The sequence below is a fragment of the Thunnus thynnus genome, chromosome 6 (assembly GCF_963924715.1).
Source record: "Thunnus thynnus chromosome 6, fThuThy2.1, whole genome shotgun sequence".
In the NCBI taxonomy this organism is placed as follows: Eukaryota; Metazoa; Chordata; class Actinopteri; order Scombriformes; family Scombridae; genus Thunnus; species Thunnus thynnus.
This window is the reverse complement of record NC_089522.1, coordinates 6,384,353-6,398,066: the sequence shown is the minus strand read 5'-3', so window position 1 is coordinate 6,398,066 and position 13,714 is coordinate 6,384,353. Positions and strand designations below refer to the sequence as shown.

At 40.4% G+C, this 13,714-nt stretch overlaps 1 protein-coding gene across 6 annotated transcripts in view; it reads right to left on the bottom strand.

Annotated features, from left to right (window-relative positions):
* LOC137184084 (plexin-A1-like) overlaps nucleotides 1–13,714 on the bottom strand; it is a 264,898-nt gene that overhangs the window by 229,075 nt on the left and 22,109 nt on the right. The window contains exon 1 of one of the 6 annotated variants that reach the window (XM_067591426.1): nucleotides 8,662–8,729. The exons of the other annotated variants lie outside the window; for them this stretch is intronic. The gene's annotated coding sequence lies outside the window, so the exon portion shown is untranslated. Of the gene's footprint in view, nucleotides 1–8,661; nucleotides 8,730–13,714 lie in introns of those variants that run through there. 6 annotated transcript variants of the gene reach the window in all.

The window sequence follows — 13,714 nt, the reverse complement described above, 5'->3', positions numbered from 1 at the left end:
CCCAGCCTTCTCTTAATTGGTTTATGCTCACCTAAATACAGAGCACAAGGCAAAGGCTTGTTTCATAATGGAGTTTGGACAGCAAACTATTCTCATCTCTTATTTCTTTTGCTGTTTCCCATTCCACTCTTTCATTACATTCCTCTCTCTCTCTCTTTCCCTCAAACACTTCACTTCTTGTCAATAGTGTCTTTCATCTCCAGCCCAGCCATGATTACAGTGGCCCAGATGACGATGCTGTTGCCTGTCCCAGCAGGACAATACAGCCACTGTTAGCATCTTGGACACACACCCGCGTAAAAAATGTGAACATACAACACACACGTACAGTATGTGGTCAAAAGCATTTTTACACACTCTCTCTCTCAGATCTTGCTGACTTCACCACGCCTCAACACACAACAACTCACTCACAGACATAACTTACATGATACGGAGCTGCCCACGCACACTCCAAACAACACAAGCACCTACACGTCCATGCACATACACACCACTGGTATTAAATACAATAAAATGAGATGCGAGTGATTGATTTTACTTGAGCTTTCACTGATTTTAGGATTTTCTTGAAGCAACAGAAGCAGGAAATAAAATGAAATAAAATACACTAAATGACATGTGATGCGGGCTATTTTTGAACCATTTCATCTCACCTTCTCTGATGTATTTTATAAATTCTATAAATAAGTGAAAACCGAGCAGCGCATGAAGACTCAGAGACCATATAGCTGTAGTAGCCGGTGGAGCTGAGAGCTGATGGTGTCAGGAGCTGTTTGACTAAACTGGGACAAAGAGATGAGAAGCATGAGGGAGATTAGCAAACTGAAAAACACGTTTCTGATTTACAAGTCTTTCTTTAATGACTGAATTAGATCAAAATGAGAAAAAATGCGAGTTTACGGATGTAGGAATGGGCTAGAAAAGTGACACAAAGATGGAAAGAAAAAAAGACTGAAAAACAGGACAGAATATTCTAACATGGTTCAAACTTTCCTCCTGCTGTGGCACACGCATTCCTAATCAAACAATTTATGATAGAATTGTGTGGTTATTAAATTGTGTGGGTATTTTTTTTAAAAAAAAACTTGCAATATAGTAAGATTTCACAGTTTTTGTTATGTATTCATCTCATAGATATATGAGAATTAGTGCATTCCTCCAGTCACATTATGTGTCACTTATAAATGATACATTTGATTACAATCATGGAGACCATTTCATTTATCATTTGATATATCATATCATCAGTTTTCATCACACAGATCAGCATTTTATCTGATCCAGAAAACCTTGAATCAGTCGTGCCTTCATTTCAGTGACTGTGTGTGTGTGTGTGTGCGCGCGCGTGTGTGTGTGTGTGTCAGGACAATCCTGAAGCCCACCTGCCACATCAGATGAAGCTGTAGAGGTGTTCAGGTCTGTCCCACACTGATTTATTGCTGTTGGCACATCGATTGCACACACAGCCACAGACCTTGGACAAACACTTAGGCAAATTTATACACACCACTTCTTTAGCATGGAGCTCACATCCACGCCTGCTGGCCTCACTTTGTGCGTGCGTGTGTGTGTGTGCATCCTGCATCTATTCAATCTTATTTACTACTCAAACACACACACGGACACACGTCCAGACACGTCGGCCAACACATGAACCGTATGTACACAAAGCATATGTAACGGCAGCCCGACTGTACAAACCACAGGCAGAGTCTAAACATTTACATTTATATCCTTTCCATTGTAAACAGATTTTTTTTTTTCTGATGCAGTGGAGAGAGAAAATGTGGAGAACATGAGCTGGAATTGAACCACTCGATACCTTCACCTGCATTTATTTATGACCCTGTTGATTAAAACAAGTGAACCTAGAGGTTTGGATATAACCACGGGCGTAAATGATTTGCCTCGGCTCAAGCCATGGATGACTTGAACCTTGCAGCAGCAGTACCTTGGGATTTGTAATGCTACTGTGATTATAGACCTTATGCTAAAAGTTCAAGTCATTTTACACCTTGCACTAAAAGTTGTTTGAACTTTAACTCCGTTTGCTGCTGACCTTTCAAAGTGTGTCCTGCCAGTTTACCTTCTTTGTCCTACTGTAAGTAATATTATTGAAGTAATATCACTTCAGTCAAGAAGTCTGCATGAATTCTCATCCCAGGGACAGATTTTTTTCTTTTTTAAGCTAGTTCCCAAAAGTTCCTGAAGATACTCCATGACCTTCACATCATCTTTGGCTATATAACTTTTGTTCTGGTTGGATTTTTTTTGTAATTATATTAAATATAACTCAAAATCTGATATTTTCTCAAAAAAAAAAAAATGTGGCTGTGAGAGTGTGTGAGAGGCCAAAGCTCTTCCATGATCTTGGGGTCATGCCAGATCTCAGTAAGTTCATTCTGAGAGGAGAAGAGACAGATGCTGTTTTGCACCGATTAGTCAGTCACGGACAGACACTGTTCCTCATTACCGACAGTCCCTTCAGCTTTGTCGATAAAGGAATGACAAACACGGTGGGAGAAACTGGAGACTGTGTAAAGTCCCCTCAGGCAAATTTGTGATTTGTGATATTGGGCAATACAAATAAAATTGATGTGTAACTAATTGGTGTCTGTAGACAGGAAACAGCATATACAAATGCAAATTGCAAACTGCAAATTTTCCAATGCAAATGCAGTAGTTTTTACCTCTGAATCCTCTTCATCTGGTCTATAAAAACTATATTATTCAACCTGATAAGGCAACCACACACGTACAGCTTTAAAATTAAATTCGAAATAACAGTAAAAATAACTTGCATTACATCGTAATTCATCCTATAACCTGAAAGTTTATTTGAAAAAGTTCTGCGTGGGGATTCTGCTTCTGCAAAAGTTTGACCTGAAACACTAAATTATTTGCTTAGATGCAGCAAAACATCTCAGAGTATGCATACAGAATTTGATCTGATCAATTCCCTTTTTTTAAAACTCCAGGCTTCTCTCAACAGATGGTAGCAAAGTTAAAGTCACAGTGTAGGTCAGATGAGGACAGAGGAGGAGATATGAGAACAGGGGTAGGAGGTGGGCAGACACTTGAACGTGAGGAGATTTCTATTTGGGATCCATTTTCCAAAAGGCGTAATATTGACTAGTGCTAATACTGCAGACTGTAGTCGACTCACAGCCTCCTCTTTGGCGGACGGAGACAGACGGACGGAGAGAAGAGAAAAGACGAGGAGGAAGGGAGAGCTTGAGGAACGTGATTAACTACTATTAAAAATGAGAAGAAGAACTTTTGCTCGACTGAAACACATTGAAACTACGTATGAAGATACATGAGAATACACCACCTCATCTACACTGATTGGACCCTGTGACTCTACTTTGGTGTGACTCAAATTAAATAAAATAAGTATCTTCTGTGAGACTGAAGGAATAAAGAGAATGTGGGTTCGACTGTGTGTGTGCAAGCATGCGTGTGTGTGTGTGCTCATGTGGGCTGCAGGGACACAGTGGTTCATTTACAATCACATTCCACGACTGACACGTTGACCCCACAGACAGCTGCATGCACACACACACACAGACACACACACACACACACAGAGTGGTAGGCAGCCCAGCTGATAGTTGCCAGTTAAACATCAGTCCTACTAAACACACTGCACACACACATCCTGTTATATGTTGTATGGCAATCATTCAACGTAGAATAGCTCCTCGTGGTTAGACCCCATCCACACACACACACACACACACACACACGCTTTTGTTTTCAACAACAATAGGGATTACCCAGACGATACAATTACTCCACTCTATTCAGCAGAAATATTCAAAGACTCTCAGGGAAGCACAGGGATGCTTACATGTAGGAGCACATACTGTATGCATACATTTTGTAAACACACCAGTCATCGACCCACAAACCCGCCCGGATACGCGTCCATATGCATGAACATCATAGATACAAACCCCTCACTTACACTCGCACGCCGACAGGTGCGGCTCGGCCGTCACTCATTCAGACGAGTGCAGTACAAATCTACGCAGCACAGAGCTGAGTAGTCGAGCCTTAATCATTCCTAATCTGACTGAGTCTCCTCTACAATATGCTCATCCTGTCTCCAAGCTCTCCGGAGTGGGGGGATTTAAGGATTTTTCCTGATAAAGTAAAATCCTGACGACTGTAGTATGCTCGTGTTCACAACCTTTGAAGGACAAATTGCATGAGATGCAATTATGAGTACAATACCTCATGACGAGCGACTCGGACCTTTTCCTCTAAAAACGAAAAAGCTGCGTGTGAACACCATATGGCATCAAACGAGGCTGATAAAAGTAAAATACCTTGTTGTCCGAGATGTAAAATAGAAAAAGAAAACCTCACTCTTAAATGGCTCTTTTCTGTTCATTTCAATCTACCGGTTCTGCATGTGTAGACTGGCACTCTCACAGGGCTCGGCACACTCCCATTAATAAGGGAAGCACTTTCTATTAATTTATACATGTAGGTGGAGAGGGTGATAATGACTGCGGTGATGTACAGTAGTGAGAGTTTTATTAATGCCTCTCACTCAAAACACCTATTATAAAGTTGTAAGTGGGGAAACTGGTATCTGTGCTTTTACGACGGATCTCTGAATGTCGGAGCAACATAATGGCTCCAAAAAGATTTGGACTTGATTACAGTTGATATTTTGGATTTATTTGGTCAAAATACGAGGAAACTGCTGAAACCACTTCAGAAGTTTGGCGGTGAACTTCCTCAAAAATGGCAAAATATATACAGCGCATGTATTGAAATTATTAAAACCACAAATAGTGGGTTTTAATACGAATATTTGTTTCATACAAATATTTAAAAAATTATTTGTTGGGGGTGTTCCCCAGAGATAAAGCTCAACTACTGACACAAGTCAAGTGCTCCCATGGGACTCTCCATAACCTGTTGCTCCCCTTCTCCTTTCCACTTTTATTCCAATACAAATACAAATACAGATACAAATAATTTTGCTGCCTCAACAAATACAGATACAAATACTGAGATCTCTGCACATCCCTAATTTATATTCCTTTAAGGTTAGACATATTTGTATGATTAGTTCTGTTTTCATCTCTCAGCGATGTCATACATCAGAAGAGTGCAAAAACACTCTGCGATCTACTTCACCACGACAAAATATCATTCACATTTTATCATGCTTGTTGAAAAGTTGACAGTTTTGTTTGGATTCTTTATCTGCAGAAATGTCAATAGCAACTTTTGTTCATTGTAGTTATGAGTGTGCTGCCACTCTTTTGTTGTTACAAATATCTAGATCCATCAACTGGTACCTGATGTGTGTGTGTGTATGTGTGTGTGTGTGTGTGAGTGAGTGTTTTCCCACCTCTCCTTTTCTAGCACTTTCTCTTCTGAATAAAAGCAGCTATACAAACTACTTTCACATGAGTAGAAACAAACAGAAACAACAGCGTGATTACTCAAATTAGGGATGGGACTGTTCTTTTTTTATTCTTTTTTTTATGGCTCCTACAAATTGGTCGCGCATGTAGAGGGGTTGGATCTCGGGGAAGAGTGTGAATATGAAGCTACAGCCAGGAGACTGTTAGCTTAGCTTAGCACAGAGGGAAACAGCAAGCTTGGCTCTGTCCAAAGGTTAAAAAAATCCACCTGTGAACACCTCTAAACCTCACTAATTAACACATTATGTGTCCTTTAATCCACACAAAACTCATACAATGTGTTGCTGAAGGATTCTTATCTAGTACCTCATTCTCATCAGTTATTTTAAGCATGTTTCATTTTTACATTTGGCTTCAACTATCCACCGTCTCATTCAAATTAAGCATTTCTTATTTGTTTCTTTACCTTTTGTGCGTCAATCACAGCACAAATTAGCAATGCATGTATTCTGCTATGGGAATACGGGAGTGTTGGTGTTCTCGTGGGACTCTAATCATTGTCTACCTGTCGTCCAGAGTGTTGTCAGTTGTCGTTCGATGCAGGGATTTTATGGTCTTTGCGGGTTTCAAAATCTTAAGGTCTGTTCTGCGTAAGAGATGGGACATGAACCACACTTTTCCATGTCAAAGTCAAACGCTTTATCAATCCACCACATGCTGTTCCCTACACCTTGTTGCTGTAATACTACTTCCTGCTTTAACACTTTCAGAGGGATGATCTCCTTTATGCAATTATACAAACATGTCTTCGTCTTAAAACAGGAACCGTTCTATTAACACATGCACACATGCAAACACATACTAATTGTCCAGCACGGGTGAAAGCATATTAACAGATGCTGTGAGCCGGCAGAAATGTTTGTGTGTGTGTGTGAGTGTGTGAGAGACAAAAACAGCGAAACATATTTGTATGTGTTGACGAAGCTTAAAAAAAAAAGAAATTACTCTGCAGTCGGATCATTCCCATGATGGGGGTTGAAATCACTGCAATGAAGAGAATGTGTGTGTCTGTGTGCGTGTCTTTGCGAGTGTGTGTGTGTGTGTGTAGTCTCCAAAGAGGAGACCCTGCAGCTAAAGCCATTTAGAGGGGCTTTAAGTGCTTGAATAGGCCCAGAAACACAGTTCTTTATCAGGGAATTTGGCGTAGATAATCGAAGCTGGCTCCCAACCGCAGAACAGCAATTTTGCAGTTTAAGAAAATGAGAGGGAGAGAGCAATGAAGGATGGAGAGATGGAGAGAGGGAAAACAAAAAAAAGGAACCGCACTGCCCATTCAATCAGAGTCTGAAAGAAGAAAATCGCTGCATTGGAATCAGTGTGCAGGCAAACAGGAAAAAGGACACAGGACACTGACACAAGGACGCGAGAAGGAAGAAAAAAAAAAAAAAAGAGTCCCCTACTGTTGCTGATAGGTCTGTGTGGAGACAGATGGGAAACTAAGTGCATACTGTAGTTTCATATCTGGAGGCGAGAGGAATATCACCATCTATCTTGGTTGAGAGACTTTATACTCGAGCTGCAATAGAAACCTGTTTTATTGTCGCGGTGGTGCTGTAACACCAGCTATAAACTGGGGCTGTCAGTACAAATGTTCAACCGCCGTTAGGAAGGGCGGGGACGCCGACGCACTGACTTGGCAACGCCTGTCCTTCGCGAGACTGAGAGGAGCTGTGTTAATGATAAAGGTCTTTTTTTTTTATTTTATTAGAATATACTGAATTAGCCAAGTTGAATGGAGGCGGCAACATTTTAAATAAACATAATGAAAATCATGCAAATGTTAAATAGATGATGAATTCATATACACTCCCCACAGTTAGATTTTCTCTTATTTTCTATCAACATAAGCTATTATGGTCACTTATAATGAGTTTACAATGCATGCTGTAGCCTATGTAACTATGGTTTCAACATGTATTCATTGTCATCACAACTGCTACTTAGTTTTTAGGGATACTCAAGTGAGTTATGTGAGATATCCAAACTTTTAGTACCCAAAATGGGTCAAACTCCAAAACCACTCCATCCTACACTTCCCACAATGCAACTCAAGAGTGTCTCCTTCATTAGACCATCCCTTACCGGTGCCTGTCCGTGTCTTTCAAACTCCACGCACCCCCCCCTCCAGTTTGTAACACAGTCTTTCTGTTATACATTACAAGTCTCCAAGCCCAGATGACATCCTGAGTGTTTTTTTTTTCAGACTCGAAAAGAAGTGAAAACAAAGAAGGCGATCATTTCCTGATGGAAACCATTATTTCCTCCTGTAGGTGTCGGGTGATTGACAGGAAGCAGAGCGTTACATGATGCGGCACAGATATGAAAACACAAACGCGGCCATAATGACATAAAGATCACACACAGACTTTAAACCAAACAATGTCTTTGTGTTTATACTTCTGGATCATTTTTGCTCTATGCCAACACTTTTATTGTTAAAGTCAACTTCCTGCTTCTTGGTTTGAACCTTTGAGTCACTGTGCTCGGTCAGATCCTCGCAGATTTGAATCTTTACCCAGTGTTACGTTACTAAAACCAAAAGGCTTGTTGTCCTGGTTGTGTTTGCAGAGCGTGCATGATGATGTGTTTTTTAAGGTGCTTGGATTTGATCATTTACAGGCTCTCTGACCATAAGCTGCACATTCACTGTGACCGCGGAGATGTTTAAACTGTCTGTTCTTTGTTTGCTGTAGCATCAAATACACACAGTGGTGTTTCTGTCTTTACTGCTGCTCTCTTCTGAGAGTGAGCGCTCTGTAAATTATAGAGCTTATTTCTCCAAGTCAGTGACTTTTAATTCAACTTTATCAATAGCTCTGTAATGACAGCATACATTCTGTCGCGCTGAATTCTCAGCATGTGTGGTTGTTAACTGCTGAGCACGTACAGCTACTCGGATTAATGTATTTGCTTTACATTTTCCTAATGTTTTGGTAAATATCAATTTGATGAAGAAAACCCTGGGATACCAACCACCTATCTGTCACTTGATAATTGTCAGCTGACTAAAATTAGAACTGACAATTCCTGGCATGACGTACAGTTTAAAATGTGCATCAAATGAAACTAACTTAAATAAACTTTATGTGAACATACACTGAGGAAATATATAACTATTTCTACACTTGCTTCAAACACTCCTATATTAACAATCACGATTTACCTGACATTTCTGTCGATAAGCAGTTTGCTTTGACTTTGAACTCACCTATGGGTGTCATCCTAACGTTATGGTCAACTGAGCTAGCAGGTCCTCTCTGCTTGTTACTGCTCCTGTGAACATTACCAGCGTGTTTCAATCATTTAAAGAGGTAATATCAGGTAAAATAACTCCTGCTGCAGATAATCACGATGAAAGCCTCTTGGCTGTGAAGTGTAACTACAAGAGTGAAAAATTAACAGCAGCCATGAGCCAAATGCTGGAAAATTTTTGGTAATTACCTACTCCGTCAGCCACTCTGGCAGGTGACCAACCATCATTTGAAGCTCCTTTCTGGTTCTAAAAATGAAGCTGCTTGGTAAAATTGTACAAATGGTGGGTGGGTTTTGGAAATATACCTGCTGCTGGTTCAGGTGGTTTCAGGAAGCCGCCTTCCTTAGAGTAGAGCCTTGTAGAGCTCGCAATTAATCGCCTTGCAATTACAGCCGGAAAGAAATCCCAGAAGTTGAAGTTTGACTCTCCTCCAGCTCCTGCTATGACTATGAACTCTGACCTGAAAAGATTATTTCTCTACATGGACCAATAGAGGATCACGGTATTGTCATTATTATAATATTTCCAAGAGCTATTGTTCCAATAACCCTGCACTAACACGGCATATATGCACACTAAGGAGAGGCACTTAAACACCCACATGTAAAGGTAGGCAGGAAATAGAATGATCCTAACTGCTGCGATGTGTCAATTACCTTTTTATAAACCAGGATGTTATTTCATTTCATAAGGAGAACCACAAGCAGCGCACTTGATCACGCAAGAGTGCTTTCACACAAGTTATTTGCGGGTATGTTTATGTATTTATATACTGTCACTATGGTTTACGTCGCTATTGATGCTTTTAATCCTCTCTTCCGAGCATTTATGTGTTAACTGCTAGATTGAGTTCTACTTTGGACTGCGTTCTGCTTTTCATCTGATTATTTGATCAAAAAAAAAAACGCTGTATGTTTCTAAGACAAGCGACAAAATGGAAGCTGTACACACATAAAGAAACCCAACACACACACGCTCACACACACACACACACACACACACACCGAACGGGAGATAATGTAACTGCTCTTTCTGCTGCCTACATGCAGATGCCAAGCTTACAGAGGAGGAATATCACACTTGATTAAGCAATGCCACTTGAATCAGGCGCTCACACACCTACACACGCACACAAAGACATATGCATACCTTAGGGCAAGAGGAGGCATCCAAACACATACTCACAAAACGCAGCCAGAGCTGTCTTCATGGGCATCAGAGAGTAAGGAAGAGAGAGGGAGAGAGTGTGTGTGTGTGTGTGTGTGTGTGTGTGCTACGATGTGTGTGTCATCTATCCGTATGTCATCTCTCCTCTGATGTGACCTTTACACACAGATATTTTCTTCCCGCCCTGCCAGCAACACTGCTAACACAATTACACTGGGCTAATGAACAGAAGACCCTGATAAAGTAGTACACACACACACACACACAGACACAAATACACACACACACACATATCCTCCATGCATATCAATCTCCTTGCAAAGGCTACATTTGCATGTTTAATATAAATGAAAGTGCTTATTAAAGTGCACACAGCAGTTCAGATCAGATGGAGGAAGAACTTCTCTAAATCCAGAACATTTAACCCATCACACTCCTCCTCCTCCTCCTCCTCCTCCTCTCTGCTGTTAAATCCAACCTTCTTTTGCCCTCTTCCATCTGTCCACAGGGGTCAGACTACTAAATCAGCTCGCTCATATGGTCCTTTTGTAAACTGAACCCGAGGTGACGTCTTCCAACTGCTTATTTTTTTCTGACCAAATTTACAATCATATAAAACTGAGAAAAAGCGGCTTATCCTCTCATTTGAGAAGCTGGAACCGGTGAATTTTTAACTTAATAAATGACTGATTGTTGCTGATTAATTTTCTCTGATTGATTAATTGACTGCAGCACTGATTATTATTCAGTTTTTCAGAGGAATGTTTGAATATCCGGAGCTCTAAACACTGTTCTCGAGGCTTTCTGGATCATTCTACGGTGTGAAAACATTGTGTGTTCCATCGTGTTTCCACATCTGAATAACATTCACAGCAATTAGTTTACAAAGAAAACGCTACGAGCAACCGCGTCTCACTGGCTTCTTCTAGTTGAAACTGAGAAGCTCTTAACCCCAAACGATCCCAATGTGACATTTTGATTAGATTCCACACCAGGATGAATAAATTTGTTTCATTAGTAGTAGCACTAATAATATTGACAAAGTGCTCTCAAAGGGGCTTTTCCACAGTGATATTAATAGCAAAGGATCACAGTCATGGAAACGATATATTAAAAACATGTGTATTTCTCTTTCACCGAAAAATTGAGTTATGAATCTTACACTGCACAATCATACATGCTGCCATCACTGCACAAATGTTAAGATGACCTAATGTTAGATCTATTTTTACATGTGAAGTTGTTTAGAGCTGCAAAACTGATCAATTAATTGAGAAAATAATCATCAAATTAATGAAATGAATTAATGAAAATAATCTTTAGTTGCAGCCCTAAACTTCTTCAATGTTGCCTGTTTCAGTAGGAAGTGACATCACACCCTGCTAAAATTTGATAGGCTGTGAGTTGGGGGCTTGAAGGTTACAATGACAAAAGCTGATTGAGTACATATCTCTCTGCTCTTGTATGATATGTGTCCACAGAGACATTTCTAACCTGCCCCCCCTTCCTGTCAAAATATATTCTAACATAGTGGTTGTCACGGTGATCTCAATAAATCCCAGGTGTCCCCGAGCGGGATCCAGAGGTTCTTCATCAGAATGGAGAAAAACTTGGTTTACCATAACTTAATTATGTTGATATGTTTCACGTGCCACTTTGAGCAGCACCATCCCCCCCGTTTACATTCTGGACAGACATGCAATTCAGTTCAGTCCAATATGACACTAAATCAACAACAGACCTCTCTCCTTATAGGATCCCTGGGACCAAATCTTATCAAATGGGGGTCTGGAGTCTAATTTGTCTTTACTCAGGGGGCTGTGACATGAAAACACTGAAGAAACACTACTCTAATTGCATTGCTAATCAAATCTGGATCTACGTTTTTGACATGAGGTTAGAGTCGGAGAGGAAGAGGGTGAATTCTTGAGGCATCGCATTGGCCTGATTGCGATTGGACAGGATGCTGCGTTTTTGAATCTGGTTCTGATTATCACGTCTAAGAACTGACGGCATTCCAGTTCTGCTGCAAGGCCACGGCCTCGCATGGGGGAAGGATTTAACAGTTGCACACGTGTTCTCATCCTCAAGGAGTTTTTATGACAGAATAAGAGAGGAACTGATTATGGTGTGTAGATAGCGATTAATCGTTCAACTTAAAGCTCCCAATGTTAAAAACCATCAAGGCGCTGAATTCCTACCAGCTTCGGGGCTGCTGCTCTGCAGCTGAACCTGACCTCTGACCTCCCTGTGGGCAAGTAAAAAGATAATTTCCCTACAAGAAGCAATTTAGCATCACAATGGCGTTATTGCAGACATGAAGGACACACATTCAGACTCAGTTCGTGAAGAGCTTATGATGTGTTAGTGGAAGTTTATAATCCTTCCTATCACCACCAAGAACACTGCAAGAACACTGTCCATCTGAACAAGTCCACTTCAATTTCTGCACTAATTTCTAGTTCAAATCAGTCTATTAGAAGAAGAGTTATCATCCTGATATCAGTGGATGATCTGCCTTCTTCTGTCTTGTTTTCATTTTATTATTTCAAGATTTAAAAAAAAAAAAAGAATATTCCAAACAAACGAAAATGTGAAAGAAATAAGTGGAATGATCTTAAAAATGATATGTGACTAAATCACTTGATAAGATGGACATTCATGGTTATGAATGGACACACACACACACACACACACACACACACACACACACACTATGTACACACACTCATACCTGACAATAATAACATCCTTTTCTTGCGTTCTCGTTACCTTGTCAAGGTCTCTCTCATAAACACACACTTACATGATACTGACGCATATGGACTTTGCACAGGGATGTGTGCAAACTAATCCACTGACACACATTTCATTTCTGAACCAAATCACCGTCTGACGTTGCCCTTGTTAACATAACATCTGAAGCCTGCGGTCACGCTCTCTGACTGGACGTGTTTATCTCAGGTATGTGGACTTGAAACTCAGCCCAAAGCTTGTTGCATTTCTATAACACCGCTATAGATATTCAAGCGGTGCTCTTGTTAACCTTAAGGCAATATTTCAGCTGGGTGCAGCACTGTAGTGTAGGTTTTGGCAGGCATACGCCCATAGGGGTTCATAAATAATCAGTTGCATATGTTAGCTGTCCTGCTTGAGAGAGGTGATGTACTGGAACTCGCCTTGGTTTTGTTTTTCTTTCGGTAAGGAAATCATAATTCAAGTGCGTACAAAAAAAAGCACTTTTCATTCAAATGATAGGGTTTTGCTTGTTGTTATTGTGATTGCTTGCCCTCTTTAGCAATGATTATAATAACCTTTCTTCATAAAGCAATTATCAACACGGTGTCAAAGTGCTGCGCACGAGAAATTAAAAACTGAACAGTAAAAAATAAAGGATGGAGATTAAAAAATAAATAAAAAAATAACAGATATCAGAACACATAAATGTTCAAATGAATTATATGAAATCAAATTATGAATACTGACAGAAAAATAAAGGATAAAAGGTTTAAAATGAAAACAGAATGAGGACCATCAAACTCAGGTGAGAGCAGCCTTTTAAAAATCAAGAGGGATTCTAAATATCTGAGAGAGTAGTATGGAAAATGCACACGCTAGGTGCTCCTATTGTTGACCAGCTGGTCTAGCTCAGGCCAAGAGCACGCTGGAAAATGAAAATACTGTTCCACAGTGAAGTATCAGTGTTTCTCATATCATCCATCCGCAGCCGGAGACCTGCTGCTGCTGAATAAATATTCAGTCGGACTGAGTTACAGCTAGAGTCCTCCTGATGCTGCTGTTAGACAGTTTTTCCCTCAGGCGTGTGGAGGGGACACCCCTG